Genomic DNA, 18,396 nt, shown 5'->3' with positions numbered 1-18,396 from the left:
CTGGGGACAGACTGTGTATTTGAGAAGGACTAAGGGGAGTTGTCAGGCTGGTTGCAGAAGTAATTTCTCTTGGAGTTACTGCTCTTGGAGTAACCATTCCAGACCTGAGGGATCTAACTCACTCCAGGAAGACCTGATCCAGTCTCAAGAGAACTGACCTAGTCTCTAAAGAAAAGCATTAGCCATTCCTGAGGGCAGCGCCCAGTAGTCCAATCACCTTTCAGAGGCCCCACCTGGTAGCACGGCTGCATTGAGAAATTAAGTCTCAAAGTGAATGTTGGTGGCAACAGACCATATTTGAATCATAACACATAGCAAAATACATTTTCCCTCAGTTTCTCCAACACCATTTATCAATAGTTGTGGTGCTGCTTTGCCACATGTTAAGTTTTTTCCTAAATGGTGGCAAGAATTTAGTGTCAGTGACATTTATTTACATTATTTTCCATAATAAAGTTGCGTAATTTTTGTTAAAATTTTAAAATAATGTGTCAATCTTAAATTGTTCATAAAAAACAATGCTGATGTGCAACAGTTGACAGCTGGTTAAGTGAATTATACTACTTCTGTACAAATAAATTCCATGCATGGAGCACAAAGGGTATGATAAAAGAATACACAATGGCCTAGATAAATGTATTTTATTGCTTAATGAATAAATAGCATATAAAATGATCCTATGTATGAAACCACATATACACATGTATAGAATGAGTACACACCTAAACAATTTTAATGGCTCTTTATGGGCAGTAGGATACTTATGACTGTCAAATAAAGGAGAAACCCATTTGAAGAACATTTGAAAAACTTGGCTTGCTGGTTGGAAGCACTCTAAACCGCAAAGTCCTCCAATAATCTAAAAATCATCAGTGTGCTATTCTGTTTTGTATGACTATAACAAAATATCCAAGGCTGGGTAACTTATAAAGAAAAGAGGTTTATTTAGTTCATAGTTTTGGAGGCAGAAAGTCCCAACAATGTGGTGCCAGCTCCTGAGAAGGTCTTCCTCTCTTGCTAGGTTATGATGGATGTCAGCATGGTACTAGTGTGTGTGAGAAGGAGAGATCAAATGTTGAGACAAGAAGCCAGAAAGCATGAGGGGCTCTTCTATAACAACTATCTCTCAAGAATTTACCAGAATTCCAGGACAACTACAAATCCTTTCAAGGGCAGTGCCCAAAGACCTAGGCTCTTCCACCAGATCCTACCGTCTAAAGGTCTCACCACCTCTCAACATCACCACAGTGAGGACTAAGCTCCCACCACCTGGAGAACAAGACTCAAACCATCTCTAAGCCCCAGCAGTCAGTGATAAGGTAAGTTAGGCATCAGGGTTCTGGAGACCAGAATCTCTCAGACTTTAAGGTGCATATGAATTACCCGGAATCTTGTTAAATTGCTGCTGAGTCTCAGTGGTGGAGAAGGCCCTGGGACCCTGCATTTCTTACAAGCTTTCTGAGGCTGCTGATGCTGCTGCTCCAAGACACAGTGGGTACAGCAAGACTCTGCAAACCTGAGGGGCAGGCGCTGAGGAGGGGAGCCGCTGACCTTGACAGGTACTGAGACAAGCCGACAGAGAGCGCTTAGCTGGTGGGCATGTGTCCTCCTGAGATTGCTGGTTAGGGAGCACACAGCATGGAGGCATACATAAAAGAACTGAAAGATCACCTTTACCAATAACAAATACAGATTAGCGTGGTATGATTGCTAGCAACATTAAAAAAAAAAAGGTAAATGCCAACTAGCAGCCATTCTCCTGACTCTTTCCTTCTCTTCTGCCTGCAGTTGGATGAAGCCACCCAATCCCTTCTCAGCAGTAAGTCCTGAGTTGAGGTAGAAAAGAAGGTAAGAGTCGCTGGCCCTGGTCTCACTGCTGGCCCCATGGACAAGGTCACCTGAGTTGAGGTGAGGCCCTCGCTCAGGGACACATCCCAGGTGGTGAGTTGAATCTGTATGAACCTTAAATTGAGAGTGCAGTGGTCTCAGAAAGCACCAGTGACCTATGTGTACCCCTCTCCTTTGGTTGCCTAGTGGCCTTGGTTAGCTCTGACTTGGTCCTGTCATCTGACAGTCCAGACGTCCTCTTTAAATAAAGGCAAACCCAGGCAGCACAAGTAGATGCTTTTGAATGGGCCCAGGAGATTCCAACTGGTATCCTAGACAATAAAGAGAATTCACAATACATTATCAGCTCCCTGTAGACTCTGCTAGGCCTTTAAAATATTTCTATGTGCTCTTCCCTGTGGGCCTTCTGAGCCGGGTCATCTGCATACACAACTCCCTGCACTCCTGACTATTTAACCAGCATTGATTTCACACTTTAGATGTGCTGGGCTAATGACTTTCTCACTTATTGTATCATCTGAACCCCAACACAACTTTAGAAGTTAGTTATTCCAATGAAAATATCTACCTTTTAAAGAACCTAAGCAACTTGCCCAAGATCACACAGCTTGTGAAGGCTGAGCCCCCACGGAAAGGAGGAAAAGAGGGTGATTGTGGGGACTGTGGGGGCTCGGATGGATGGCCTGTCCCGATGCAGCTTCTGGCTCAGGGAGAAGGAAGTGCCCTGAGAGGTAATGTGCTCCGGGACACCTAAGTAGAGCAGACCCCACGTGATGTTTCTAGGTGATGACAGATACTGCCTGTTTCTCAGGCTATGGGATAAGGGTCATCGCCCCTAGCCTTTTTGTTAATAGGACTCCCATTATGTTCAAGTGACAAAGTATCTGGCCCTAAGAGATGACTCACAATTGACCCGAGGCAGTCATGGCCATCTCCTTCCTCTCTGCCAGTGATTGATTTAGTTGTGGGCATCTGGCCTGACATGAGAGGAAAAAGACCCAGGGAGACTTCTGAGGAAGCCTTCCTCCTTGATAAGAAAGAGGTCTGTAAAGAGGAAGCTTATTCCTATAACAGAACTTCCTTCCTTTCTTCTTGGGCTATTCTGGTACAAATAAGTGATACTTAGCATGTAGGCTACCATCTTGTGACCATGAGCCTTCCTCTGAGGCTGGCAGAGCTAAAGATGGAGAGAGCTTGGGTTCTTGGAGGCCTGGTTGAACTACCAAATGGCCCTGGAAGCTCCACCTCTAGACTTCCTAAAAGTAGAATATGAAGTACCTTTATAACAGCCTACTCTTAGTCAGATATTCTATTTCTTGCAGGCAAACCACCTTACCAATACCAAAGGCTTTCTCTCAGCTTCCCTTCTACAAGAGACTGAACATTCCCACACAAATCTCTCTGTCCCAGATTGATATCTTGTCTAGATTTTTCTTTATCTGGTCTTCTCAATATCTTCCTAGGGTTCCTTGTGTCCACAACTGGTTCAGTCTAGCACTAGCCATAACCAGGGAAGATTCATTATTCTACAAGGGATATTTTGTCTACTCTGGCATACAGACATGGCTCTCATCTTTATAAAACTCAACTCACCTCCTCACAGAAGATCCCCTGTTGTAACAGGACTTCACTTTGGTATGCAGCATAGTGCCTCTCCCTTTACTAACAAAGAAGTCTACATCTGGGTCCCTGGAAGCTATTGCTATAGTCTGTATGAGGAATATTCTCCCAAAGCTCCTGTGTTACTTGTCCCCAGCACGTGGAGCGTCTGGGAGGAGGTAGAACCTTTAGAAGGTGGAGTCTGGTAGGGGGTCTGCAGGTCACCGAGAGTGTGCCCTTAAAGGGGACTGTGAAGCCCCAGCCCTTCTTTCTCTCCTTTGCTTTCCAGCCACGAGGTGAGTGACTTTGCTCCACCATGTGCTCCTGCCATTTCGGGCAACCACAGGCTCAAAGCAGCAGAGTTCACCCTTCATGGACTGGAGCCTCTAAAACCAAGAGCCAAATTATTTTCTTTACAGTTGATTAGCTGAGGTGTTTGTTACAGTGATGGACAGTCAACTAACACGCCTGTGAGGATGTTACCTCACATAGCAAAAGGGATTTTGCAGATGAGGTTAAAATTATGGACCCTGAGATGGAGCGATGGTGCTGAGTTTTCTGGATGGGGTCTGTCAAATCACATGAGAACCTTTCCATACCATAGTCAGAGATGTTACCACAGAAGAAGGTCAGGGGCACGCAATTTACTGGCTTGGGAGATGCAATGTGGGCAGTCTCTTAAAGGAGGAAAGAGGAAAGAAAACTGATTCTTATTTTCTAGGGTTGCTAGAAAGGAAGAAAACTGCCAACATCTTGAGTTTTAGCCCAGAAAGATCTATGTCAGATTTCTGTCATACAGAACTGTTAGATAGTAAATCTGCAATGTTTAGACCTCTAAGCTCATAGCAATTTACTACAGCAGCAACAGGAAACTAAAACTAGGCCATGAATGTGTCTAGCACTTCACTTTCCATCACAGTATGTAGCACAGGACACGAGATTCTGGAAAGGTCTGTGCACAAATCCTAGCTCAGTTTCAACGTGATCCTGGGTAAGTCACTTAAATTCTCTGAGTCTCAGTTACACCATCTAGAAAATAGAGATAAGTAAGAATGTTTCTCGCTTGTAGGTTTGTTGTGATTATTTGAACAAGGCTATGCCAGCAACACCCTTAAGCACAAGGCTGGCAAGTAAAAGTCACTGGATAAATGGTAGCCATTGTAATGCTTATTGAAGAAGAGAGATCAAGGGCCTTGGAAATTCCTCTGTGGTGAAATGCCCTTAAAGCAGGCAGGCTGTACAATCAGTTTGAAGTTAAGAGTTTGTGTGATGTAGTGAGAAAGATCACAGACTCCACAGCCCTTCCCCTGGGTTTGTATCCAGGGGGCAGTGTGACCTTGGGCACGTGACTCAGCATCTCAGCTTTACCCAGAAGCAGGCCCTGAAACAACCCTTGGAGTGCCAGGAGTTTATTTGGAGGTGATTCCAGGAAGCATGTCCCCGAGCTGCTGTGCGGGGAAGCTGGAGGATAAGCTGTCCAAGGGACACACGTAGGACGTGTGTCTCTGAGTTGTCACACATCATGAGTGAGGAGGCTAGAGTTTTACACCAGCTCTCGTTAGTCATCAGGTGACGTGGCTTCCAGAGGAGAGGAGTCCTCTCTCATGGCCAGCCTGCCACACAGAGGAGGTCACAGGCAAAGAGACAGTGGCAGTGGGAATGGGGCTGGCCTGGTAAGAGCTGAAGGGATATGGGGAGGATCCCATGGTGTCTGCTCCATTCACTTTTCCCATCTTTAAAATGGACCCAAGACAGCACCTGCCTCACCGTATCATACAGAGGTTTCGGCAGCTGCGCCAAATCGTGCTTCCATCAGAACCTGGCCTAGAGCGAGCGCCTTTCATGTGCTAGTTGGCATCCTTTGAAGTTCTTGGTCATTCTGCTGAAAAGAAATCATGGGTGGATGATACCACTTCCAGGTGCAGCCCCTCAGCTACTGGCCCCTTGGTTCCTCTGCCACGCAGCCACCAGAGGCAGGAAGTTACCTGCGCCTGACCCCTGCTGAAGCTGGAGGCCTGGGTGAGCTCTCCACTCTCAGCGATGTCTTTTAGAACACAAAGGACAAGCTGTTACGTATTTATACCAACACACACACTTTAAATGGGCCCTCACTTCTTCCTGAAAGGAATCCAGAAACTCTGTTGGAACTGAAAACATTTTATATTTATGTATCACCAGTTATTGAGGGAACACAAAGTGCTCAGCAAATATGATCTCATTAGTCCTCACAACAGCCCTGAGGGAAGAAGCTGGCAAGAATTCTTATCCTCCTTGGAGACGTGAGAATGCTGCTCAGGAGGCTGCTCGAGGGCATCAGGGTGATGGGCAGCGAACATCTAGCTCGAGAGAGATGTCCCTTGGTGTGGCCTCCATGCTTACTGTGGTTCAAGGGATGAGCAAAAACCTGGAAACAGCTCAATGCCTCCCAGCATGGGACCTGATAGATATGCTGTGGTACACACAATGTAATACTATTTTGATATTCAAAAGGATCAATATATTGGGCATGGAAAGATATCCAAGACATTTAGATGAGAAATGCAAGTTGCAGGGTGATTCTATTATATAATCACTTTTTACTGTAAAGTAGATGGTATGTAACATTTTGAGAAAAAGTTTGAACGCATGTTGCCAAATTATATAGGAAATATAATGTATGTCTTTGTGTGTTAGAATTTTCAGGGGAGAGGTCTAGAAATATGTGTATTAAATTATATGTGAAATACAATTATGTATTTTTTGTTTTAGTATTTTCAAGGGAAAGTTCTAGAAGAACACATAACAATGGTTATCTCTATAGGTCAGATTAAAGGTCCTTTTATTTCCTTAATCACACATTTGTTAAACGTTAAAGGCTTGAATTTTTTGCGATGGACATGTTTTTCTTTGGTAATCAGGTTAAGCACTTCTAAAAATCAAAAAAGGGAAATCTTTTGTATCATCTAGAAAACATTAGAAATAGAAAATAAAACTACTAAAATATGCTCAGATTGTTTTCTTTCATTAAAAAGGAACAGCAGGAGTGTTTTCCTTGATGTGCAGAATTTGGAAAGATTCCACCAGACTTCCTATTTAGTTCCTCCTGCACAGTGAAGTTTAGATCGGACACTCTGTTTTGTAAACATATGGTCCTCCGTCTGCAAAATCAAAATACAGAATGAAATCTTTCTGCTTTCTTTCCTTGATGTTTTTAAACATGAGGCAGACCTGACTGTTTAGCCTTTTTACCTATTAAACTTCAGTAGAAGGGAAAACAACCCCACCCCAACAAGGGATTTCAAATGTCAGTGACTCAAGATTTTCATGAACTGTTGGACAATAGGTATGAGTTGTATCATGTTATTAAACTTTAACTTTAAAAACTTGGATCACTGTGATTTCCAACAATCTGAACATTCTTAACAAAACAGAAACATACATGTGAAACTGGTTATCATGGTAGATTTGATTTTGTGTATTTTTTACCAGTTTATAAAAAGCAAAAAAAAAAAAAAATATTCAAAAGCAAAAGAAAAAAAAAAAAAAAAAAACACTCAAAACTTGGTTCCCTTCAATCTAAGATATAGCACAATCTAAAGAAAAGAGAGGACAGGGTCCAGGAGAGTTGGATCAAAATTTCTGGTCCAGTCCTCTTGGAGTAACTTTTATCCAATCTGTCCTTCTTGCCCAATCTGAACTGCTCTCCTGGGCCGGGTGAGTAAGTATAGCAACCAACCGGATGGGAGGGTCCTGCGCTGGTAGAGTGACCTAATTCTCTAACCACAAGTGCCTACCTAAAAATAGGGAAGAATAACACCTGTGCTACCCATGCCTCATGGGCAGGTGGGAATTTACAACTTGCCCACAGGGGTCAAAAAATGTCAGCTTCACCTCCTGGAAGACAGACTGTGGAGCAAAATCTGACCTCAGATCCACTGCCCATGTAGGAGCAGAACCCGGAAGAGAAGAAGAAAGGGAAAGATGAGCACCTTCAACTTTCCCACCAACTGCCTTGGGCGAAGCCCTATTTAGGATGAAGAAAAGGCAGGTCCCTGGAATCTTCTGGTGAGTTCACAGAGGAGGGTAACTAGATGAAAGTGGTGTGTGTGGTCATTTTCTCAGTGAATCCTTATGTCTGCCCTTGACATGGTGGTAACATGGGCAACCAAGATGGCAGCATGGGGCACTGTTCAAGTGATTGATGTGTACTGACTCATTTTACACTCAGGATGACCCTCTGAGGAAAATACTTTTGTTATTTCTTTTTTACAAATGAGGAAGCTGAAGCGCAGAGAATTAGCTAGCTGCTCAGTGATGGAGTTCAGATCGAAACCCAGGCAATTCAACTGCAGAGCCCAGGATCTGAACCACTGTGTCCTAGTATTCAAGTTCTCTGGATGGAAAAAAATAAAAAGAGTGCAGAGAGGTCAAGTGGCCTGAGGACTCAGCTAGGAAACCGGGTGTGGCAATAGTTCCTTCTCACTCCAGAGCCTGTGTCCCATAAAACATGATCCTTTTCTTCAATGCACCAGGCAGTGTCAATCTCCAGGACAGAGTGGTCCAACCTCAGGCCTGTAGCACTGTCGTGATGGGCAGAGCCACTGTAACCAACCTTGCTCTGTGTCTGTCTCCCCTGGCTGAAAACAGAGCTTGGAGGGGTAATGCTTGCTTGGCTTTCTGCCCATGGCAGATGGGACGACTTCACCACCATCTGCGAGTGCCCTCATTCCCAGTCCTGGTGTCTTAATGCCAATCTGGCTATTCATTCATTCATTCATTCATTCATTCATTCATCCATTCATTCAACAAATATTTATGGAACTCTTTGCCAGGCCCTGTTCTAGGTGCTGGGGATTAAGTAACCAATCAAATATGATTTTATACTTGGGTCCCCATGTCTGGGTTCATGCTGTTCTTCCTTCTTACCCCATCCTTATCTATATCTTATTCCTTTCTAGAATTGTCTCTTTTTTGTCCTGTAAGTCTGCTAGCCCACATGGTGCCCTTGTTCAAGTTAGAGGGAGGCGCCCCCTCTGGCAGAGTGGAGAAATCCAGCCCCCATCCTGCCTTGAGGCCAGGTACCTTTGGGCAGAGCATGTAGCAGCCCCCTCTCCTAGCCCTTCCAGAGATTAGAGATGTGCTCTTGATGCCCAATATTGGTGTCTTCCAGTACTACCTGACCCTGTCTCCCACTGCTGGGCCAGGTTCCCCATGCACTGCAACCCCCATAATCAGGGCCCTGCAGGCCTCCGGCTATTTCTCTGTCACCCAATGCTAGGCTGGCCAGATATGCCCTACCTCCCTCCCTGAACTCTGCTTGTCAGTTTTCTGCTACTATAAAAAATACCTAAGATAATCAGCTTATAAAGAGGAAAGGTTTATGTTGGCTCACAGTTTTAGTGCATGACTACTTGCTCCCTTTGCCTTTGCGGGGTGAGGAAGTACATGACAGCAGCAGTGTTCACCTCATGACCTGAACATGCAAGTGAGAAGAAGAGGAGTGGGGTAGAGTCCAATATCCCCTTTAAGGGCTTGCCTCCAATGACCTCAAGACCTCCCCCTAGGCTCCACCTCTTAAAGGCTCCACCACCTCTCATAGCTCCAAGCTTAGGACTGAGGCCCTAACACTTGAGCCGTTGGGGGACACTTAACCTAACCACGCAGACCTCCTGCCTCTTCTCCTTCCCCTTGCTCTCAGCTACTGGGACGGTTCCCTCAGTCTGGCTTGTAACTCTGCCCCACTCTAAGGCCGGACTCGCATTCCCTTCCGAGAGCCATTCACAGACGGGGCACTCAGGAGAGTTAGCACCACCTCACTTTGTTACCAGAAAGCCACTCCAGACCCGCTCGGCAGCAGGATGGGACAGAGCACAGAGCTACAAGGACGTCCTCGTTCCTGCTTCCATTCTTATACTGGATGGAAATGCTGTTTAATTATCAGGAAATTGTTGAGAAGCAGCACTCAAAATATAAAACAGAGTCATTCAGAGTTACGGTCCAAAGAATCTGGTCTCCCGTGTCTGAGTCATGATTGAATCCTTTACCTGCTCCACTCCTACTTCTATTCAGGCCCCCTCTTCCAGGAAGCTTCCTCAGGTTGCCTCCCCCTACTGCCCTCGCCTCCCAGCCAGAGGAGGCTTAGGGTCCCCCTCTGTGATCCTCCCAGAGCACCCCCTCTTGCTCATCAACCATTCATTGAGCCAAACTGTGACTGCCCATGCGTTTCTGTGGCACCTCCTGGCGGTAAGGTCTGCGAGAATCTGGGCGGGAGCTCTCTCACCCTTATATCCTCAGCATCTAGCACAGGACCAGCATCCAGCAGGAACTCAGCAAGTGCTTATGAAATTAATTAATTTATTAATTAATGAAAAGCCTCCATATGGGAAGAAAACTAGCATCAGTATCAAACCGGAGTTTTCCCAAACAGTGGATATCCTGATCTCTTCTGGGAAGAGGGATGGAAGAAGAAACTGGCTGCTTTCCAATCCCGCAGAGAAACCAAACCTCCATAAATCAGAGATTGGTGTACCATGCGGCAGTTTGTTTATTTATTTCATTCTAGCTATTTATGGAGTGCTTCTCTGTGCCGGCACCACAGGTCCCACAGTGCGTAAGATAATCAAAGCTGCTGCCTGCATAGAGCTTATCTTCCAGTGGGAGCAGGAGGCTTGGCGCAGGGAGGGACCCGGAGGCAGGGAAGCCAGACAATAACATGTTCCCTAATTGGTAACACGCACAAGGAAAGGTCACAGATTAAATGACTTTCAGTTCACCCAGCTACTTCTCAGAGTAGTATAATAGTTAACTTGTCCAGCGGTAGAGTCAGACAGCTTAAAAACAAGTTCTTAAGCTCTAACTACCAGTGAAGCTACCTTTGGGCAACCTACCTGGCCTGTCCGACCCTCAGTTTCCTTATGGGGTAGTAATAACAATAGCACTTACTGTCCTGGATCCACACGCCTGGCTGTGAGGAAGGGACACAAAGGTTAGTGATGATTACTCCTCAACACCTGGTAGCTTGGGATGGTTTCCATGCCTCAATTCATATGCTCTGTACCAATAGGAAGGTATTGTTTTGATTCTTTAATTTTCACTGACTTGTGCTAGGTTTTGCTAGGGCGTAACTGGCTTCATTTAGTCCTTGGCTTGTGAAGTATTTGCATGTGATCTTTGAGTCCAGCCTTAGTTCCCAGAGTCCTTGAAGCAGATAGAGCCATGACCCATAGATTTCAAGAAGGGACACAGGGTGGGCAGTGGTGGGAGATACCACACAGAGGATTCTGCTTGGGTTCTGGCCACTGACTGCCATGGAAGTCCTGGAGGTAATTTCCCCTTATTATTGAACTTGAAACAGCTAGGGTAAATAAAGCAGATTTTAATCAACTGCATATAAACAAAAGGCACAGATGGCAGGGAAAGACTGACAACAGCAAAGTCCCCTAGGCTCTCTTGAATACCCCTGGGGGGGGGGGTGATGAAGACTGCCCCCTCCTTTGTTTTGTTCTTGGCGTTTATGAATTCCAGGAACTCCTTTTCTTCAAGTATAGAGCTGCCATCAACAGGATGTTAGGAGGTGATGCTCTTCCAAACTACAGAGAAAAAACTCTCGCTTAGGATCTGCGTGGGTCAAGGCGGCACCTGGCTATCCAAAGGATCAGGGTTCACACAAACTGAAGGAATGGGGCTGAGTAAGGACAAATGGGATAACAAGGAAGAAATAAAGATGACGACAAGGGAAGCTCAATAGATCTTAAAATCAAGACTCAGTGGTGCGAGAACATCAGGGCCACTGTGTTTGTGGGGGGTCACCTGACTCAAACAAGGCCAATCATATTGCTGAATCCTGCCGCTAATTTTTAACCACAGTGAAATGTCTGTGTCCTTTCCCTAGACTTCAAGAAGAAGTAGAACTAAGTTGGGCATGGTGGCGCACGTCTGTAACCCAGCAACTCAGGAGGCTGAGGCAGGAGGATCAAGAGTTCCAAGCCAGATTCAGCAACTTAGTGAGGCCCTAAGGAACTCAGTGAGACCCTGTCTCTAAATAAAATTAATTTTTAAAGAAGGCTGGGGTTATGGCATGATAGTTAAACCCTACTGGGTTCAATTCCTGGTACCAAAAAACAAGCAAACAAAAAAAAAAGTAGAACTAAACCAGTTTATCATATGCATGCCACAAGGTTTGTGTTCTTGGGAGCATGAGTCAGATGTTTGCAACCTGAAAAAGTGGGAGAGAGGTGGACCTTGGTAGAAACCAACTTCTAGGTGAAAAGAACTGAACTGAATGCTAAGACGGGGACAAATTGGATCCTCTGGGCTGTCCAAAATGAATGGGGTCAGTGGAACAAACTTTTCAAAGGACTTATTTTGTGTAACACATGTGTGTTAGCAAAAGGATATTATATAGCAGGGCAGTGGTTCTCAAGTGTGGTCCTGGAACCCTAGAGAGGGTGCCAAGATCTTTCCAGGGGGTCTGCAGAGTCACAGCTCTTTCCATACTAACACTAAGGTATTCTTTGCCTTTTTCAGTCCAGCCTTTTTATGCTCAAACAGTGGAGTTTCCCAGAGACTATATGACATGTGATATCACAACAGACTGAACGAAGAAGCAGATTCGAGAATCCAGCTGGCTTCTGTCAAGCCAGACATTAAAGAGATTTGCAAAAAATGTAGAGCAATATGATTCTTCCTTCTAGCTAGGTTTTTTTTTCAGTTTTTGAAAATAGCTATTTTCATAAAAAATGTTTTATGTAAATATGAACTTATTATTGCTATTCCTAAATAAATAAATGAGCACTTTTTTTTTCATTTTAAATTTCTAAAATAGCAAATTCTCATAGACACACACACATAACAACCAAAGCTCTTTGGTGCCTCCAGTTATTTTCAGAGTGCAGAGAGTCCTGAGACCACAAAGTAGGAGAACTACTGCATTTAGAGGTTTGAAAAGTGTAACGCTTTTTCTCAGTGTTAGGAACGAAATAGAATAAGACCCAATATTTGTCTGTAACCCGTTTCTGTCAGGTGTGACACAGAAGAACATTTTAAAGGGAAACAGGAAAAAGAACACAGAGAAAACACCCTGTACTGGAGGCCATGGTGCCAGCCTTCAAGGCCATCATCGGACCTTCACTCAGGTAAAGGATTTGGGCGGGACCACAAAAATGGTCTTGGAGAAAACTCCATTTTTTTTTTTTTTGTGGTGCTGGGGATAGAACCCAGGGCCTTGTGCTTGCAAGGCAAGAACTCTACCAACTGAGCTATCTCCCCATCCCATGAAAACCCCATTTTTGATGGTGGTAATGGAGTTGAAGATAATGCTATCATCAGAGAGCTGGCTCATGGCCTGGCCAAGTCCTTTCATGCCCAGGGAAAGATGCACTGCCAAGTACAGAGCTGAGGAGGTATCTCTCCTGCAGGCCCTGGATGCACTGCCATCCCTGGGAGAGAAAGTTAAGTTCCATCATCGACCCAGCCGAGCACTAGTGACAGCCTTGGCCCTCATTGGTAATCAGGCCCAAATTCATTTGATGCTTAAAATAATATTAGCAAGAGCTGAGATGCAGCCTGAATGCATGCAAGGGAGCTCTCCCACCTGGGGAGAGGTGACACACAGTTGACTCTACACGTCACACAGAAACTCGGTGCCTAATTGTCCAGGGGAAGACGGAGCTGACAGCTGATTTCCTCAGCCCCAGTCTGGTGCCAGCTGGGTGGCTCTGCTCTTTACCCACAGGGATGGGATCCCAGGCCAGCGAGCAGTCTCTGCTTCCAGCTCAGTGGGTTGGAGACTGTGACCTTTTTTGGTCTTTTGACAGTAGGTCCTGCCCCTGGACCTTCCAGGGGGAGCCTCTGCCAGAGAAATAAAGCAAGTGTGGGATTGAGAGCTCAGAAAACCCTTGAGAACATAAAGTGGATCAGCAGGCTGGATTTTATGGGGCTTTTCATTCACATAATGGTAACATACTACTCATCTGAAAGGTTCAGAAAAACAAAGGAAAGGTGTTTTTCAAGGATTGTGTGCATTTGCTCATGAATTAGCCAATCCAGGAAATGGTTGAGGGAAGCTGGTTAATGGATTCAGGGCTTGTTCTTTGGGTTAATGAAGTAATTAGTTGCTGCATTTATATTCCACCTTCTCAAAAGAATTCAAGTTCACTTATAAAAATACACAACAAAATCATTGAAACTGAGGAAGGTAAGCAGATTATTTTTCAAATAACCTGAACTCTCACATGTATTGAAAATAAAGGACAAAGGACAACATGGGGGTTTCCATTGAAGGAAACTGTTCAGATCCTACAACAATCACTAACATCTCCATGGAATCAAGAATGTGGATCCGAAACTCACTAAAACCAAAAAGAGAGCTAAATTATGCAGACACACTTACATACGTGTCGAAGTCTCAATAATACATTTTTCAAAAAAAAAATTCTCCAAATACCTTGACCCTTAATTTAAAATAAATTTAAAATAAATAAATGAATCCATCAGGCCCAGGGTCAATAACGTTAGAAATAGAAAATAAGCCACTGGAGGTAAAGTCAGTGCACAAATCATTTGTAGACCAAAGGCTTCGTGTTTCACCTTGAGTGTTCCAGCATCCAGCTTGAGGAAAAGGACACGATAAGCCACATATTTCTTGAGGTTCATTAGATAAAAACAGACCATCACTCAGTACCTGAGTAGGTGTCACGAATCTAAACCTCAAAGCCAGGAAGCTGATAGGTTCAACTGTCATGTTGAAGAACTTTTTTTTTCCCCGAAATGATTTAATGTCCTTTGTTCCTGAGTGCACACAGTTGACTTTAACAACTTAGTAAAGTATGAAAATAATTATCCCACCAAGTAGCGATCATCAGATGCAGATGTATGGATTCCCCACTTCCTTATTCCTTTGTAACACTAGTCTCCTACATTTATTTATTTATTCAAATAAAAGAGTAGAAAAGTTATTAGAAGAAATAGGAAAAGGGAAAAAGGGAACGCTCAAAAGGGAAAGAGTGGGTGCTCTCAGAGAGGAGAAGGACCTAACCTCCTACATTTAAAAGGAATCTGGTAAGGAAGAAAAGTCGGTGGGGAAAGGAAAATAAACTATTCAATATAAGACATTATTCGAACTAATATTAAGAACTTTAAGCCGGATGTAATGGTGCACACCCGTAATCCCAGCCACTCAGGAGGCTGAGGCAGGAGGATTACGAGTTCAAAGCCAGCCTCAGTGACTCAGCAAGATCCTGAGCAACTCAGAGAGACCCTGTCCCTAAATAAAATATTAAAAAGACTGGGGATGTGGCTATGTGGTTAAGTGCCCCTGGGGGTTCAATCCCCAGTACCAAAAAGAAAAAAAAAAAAAAAAGAACTTTAGAGAGCCAGGAAGGTTTGAGTTGAAGTTCTGGTTTTGGCTTGTTGGTTATGTTCTCAGGCAATCTACTTAAGTCCTCTGAGCCTTTGCTATCATCTGTAAAATGGTGTCTGTAACAGTGTCTATGTCCCTGGGTTGCACTGAGAGTTAAAAATGCATGTAAACTATGTAGCAGATTTCTATGACAGTATGGCTGTGTTCACTTTCCATTACTAAAACAGAGACACCTGAAATAGTCAACTTTAAAAAGGAAGATTTCTTCTGGCTCCCAGTTTCAGAGGTTTCAGTTTGTGGTCACTTGGCCCTTGTGTTTTGAGCTTTGGCAGCACACTGCATCATAGCAGGAGGGCACAGTGGAGGAGACCTGTTCATTTATGATGAGCAGGGACCAGAGAGAGAGAGGGAGAGGGAGAGGCTGGGCGCCAACAGCCCCGTCAAGGGCATGTCCCGAAGACCTAACTTCCTCCAAACAGGCCCCCACTGCTGGAAGCTTCAATCGCTTTCCAACAATGCAGGGGTTGGTGACCATGTCTTTAACACACCGGCCTTTGCAGGACATTTCAGATTCAAATTGCTGCAACAGGCACTCAGCAAACATTAGACCATGATCCAAAGAACATCTCCTACTCAGATTCTTTAAATCCTCACTGTAGCCTTATTAATAAAGGGGGCCCTTATCCTTACCTTATTCTACGGACTGAGATAGAAACATAATGTGCCTAGAATCCAGAAAACCCTTTGGTGAAGAGAAGAGCCACCTACGTGCTGTAAGTGAGCGGCTCTGAAGGTCCTGTAATTCTATTAGAGATCCATTCCCTTGCATTAATCTCCCTCTCTAAATGTGGATAATCACCCAAGAGTGACAACCCATTAAAAGTTTATAGTTTTATGGGGCAAGGAGGATATACACCACAGTACATATTATACAACTAGAATGTAATAATCTTGTTTTCCTTTCATTGGATTTATTAGAGCTAATTCCTATTAATGACAATGAATAACAGTTGCTAACTTATAGCAGTGATAAACTATTTAAAAAAAATGTACTTGAGTTTTCAAGTTGGTTGACTGAAATCAGAACATTAAGTTTTAAAAAGGCAGTTGGTGAATGGAAATGGCAAGTATCACGATGGCCATGTCTGAATAGCTGCAGTTTTGAAATTGCTCCCCTATGGGGTAAATAGTTAAGTGGGGACCTGTCCTATGAGGTTTTATCTGAGGTGGCTAGTGCTTTAGATTTCAGTGTCTTTCTTCCACATTTCCTGTACTCTAGTTACATAGAAGTACTTGCTGTTTTCCTTTTGTTTCTTCCTAGATATGTGAGTTCTGCTCATTGGAATGCTGCCCTTCCTTACCTCCTTGGCAAATGAATTCCTGGGAGTCTGCCCTGGAGAGCCTTTCCAGACACCAGGGTGACAGCCCTTTCAGCCATTCTCACCAAGTAATCAGAGTGGATCTCTTGTTTGTGGGTCTTTTAGAGTACCTCGCACTGCCCGGTCAGAATAGTCCCACAATATGACTTCTCCTAGGGACTCTGCTCCTCTAAATGACCATCTCAGGATACATTGATTAGCTTACTCCTATCTGCCGGTGGACACCACCAAGAAAGCATCCTTAAAGCTCCTCTTCCTACTGCCGTCATGTCTAAATTGGAGTCCCTTAAGTAGCCTGAACAGCTCCAGATGCTATTCATCAGAGGACTGAGCTCTGAAACAACTGATGAGAGTCTGAGAAGACATTTGGGGCCATGGGGAACACTCACGGACTGTGTGGTGATGAGAGAACCAAACACCAAGTGCTCCAGGGGCTCTGGAGTCACTTATGTCACTGTGGAGGGAGTGGATGCAGCCATGAATGCAAGACCACACGGGGCAGATGGAAGAGTTGTGGAGTCAAAGAGCGCTGTCTCAAGAGAAGATTCTCAAAGACCAGGGGTCCACTTAAGTGTGAAAAAGATCTCTGTTGTTAGCCTTAGAGAAGACACTGAAGAACATCACCTACCTGATTAATTTGAACAGTTTGGAAAAATTGAAGTTACTGAAATCATGACTGGCCAAGGCAGTGGAAAGAAGAGGGGGCTTTGCTTTTCTAACTTTGAGGATCATGAATGGCCACCACAGTGCAGTGAGGAAAGCCCAGTCAAAGTAAGAGATGGCTGGTGCTTCATCCAGCCAAAGTGGTAGACGTGGTTCTGGAAACCACGTCATGGAGGTGGTTTTGATGGAAATGACCGTTTTGGCCATGGAGGAAATTTCAGTGCTTTTGGTTGTATCCAAAGATGGTGGTGATGGTGGTGGACATGGTGGCAGCAGGGATGGCTACAATGGATTTGGTAATGATAGAAGCAGTTTTAGAGGTGGTGGAAGCTACAATGATTTTGACAATTACAACAATCTGTCATCAGATTTTGGACTCACGAAGGGTAGAAACTTTAGAGGCAGAAGCTGTGAACCTTAACAGCAGTAGAGGCCAGTACTTTGCCAAACTACAAAACTGAAGTGGGTATGGCAGGTTCCAGCAGCATTAGCTATGGCAGTGGCAGAAGGTTTTAATCCTTCCAGGTAACAAAGCTTAGCAGGAGAGGAGAGCCAGAGAAGTGACAGGGAAGCTACAGGTTACAACAGATTTGTGGACTCAGCCAAGCACAGCAGTGGCAGGGCCTTCTGCTACAAAGAAGATGTGGTTTAGACAATACTCACATGTACGGGCAAAAAATCTTGAGGACTGTATTTGTGATTAATCATGTAAGAGGTTATTTTAGTTTCTGTTCCATGAAAAGTATAAAACATTCCAACAAAGTGTTTTAATATAGAACTTTTTTGCATCCATGCTGTTGATTGCTAAATGTAATAGTCTGATCATGATGCTGAATAAATGTGTCATAAAAATAAATAACAGTCTCATTTGTTAAGTGTATGGTTTTATAAATGTTCATATTCACAAACTTTATTCACATGATTTTCATGTCTTCTGCATCCTTTACAACTTGTGTACTTTTAATCTAATTGTATATAAAAATCTGCAACAATTACTATGAATTTATAAAGTTCTCATTATAACTTGACGTGTTTTGAGTTCTTAGTTTTTACAACATGTTATTTGCTGCTTATAAGTTCACAATGATATCATCTTTTTGACTCCTTGTGACCACGTCCTGTGTATCTTTGTAAGCAGCAAGTAGCTGGATGTTGAATCAGAGGTAGAACTTGGTAAAAAAAATTAGTTCTACACAAAAAGTTCAAACAGCCTGTGTTCATAGAAGAGTCAGAACATTTGTACTAGTGACAGGGCTCTGCCTCATTTACAGGTTATGGACCACATCTCAAGGTCATCAACTTTCCACAGATCTAAGGAGATGGAAAACCTGCAAAGAAAAATAAAAGTATTGTCTTCCCTCACCCCATACATGAAAAAAAAAAAAACCTGTGAAATCAAAATTAATAATATTTATTGTCCCTAATAATAGCTTAATTTAATAGCCATAAAATTTTTACTTATATTTGAAAACAAACCATGGAGTAGATTTTTCTTTTACCTAAATTCCCAAGGAAAACCAGTGGATTTGCCAAAAAGTCATGGCCAGTTGTAAACTAAACAAATTTTTC

The 18,396-nt window shown here is 43.7% G+C and overlaps 1 long non-coding RNA gene across 1 annotated transcript; it reads left to right on the top strand.

Annotated features, from left to right (window-relative positions):
- Positions 1–10,252: 10,252 nt before the first annotated feature.
- Positions 10,253–17,539, top strand: LOC306669419. The gene is made up of 3 exons (XR_013766111.1): positions 10,253–10,411; positions 12,448–12,560; positions 16,107–17,539. It is a non-coding gene; the product is annotated as an uncharacterized lncRNA (long non-coding RNA).
- Positions 17,540–18,396: the final 857 nt, after the last annotated feature.

This window comes from Sciurus vulgaris, assembly GCF_902686455.1.
Source record: "Sciurus vulgaris genome assembly, chromosome: 9".
NCBI classification, from domain to species: Eukaryota; Metazoa; Chordata; class Mammalia; order Rodentia; family Sciuridae; genus Sciurus; species Sciurus vulgaris.
Note: the sequence above shows the minus strand (reverse complement) of the source record. Positions and strands in the feature narration are given on the sequence as shown.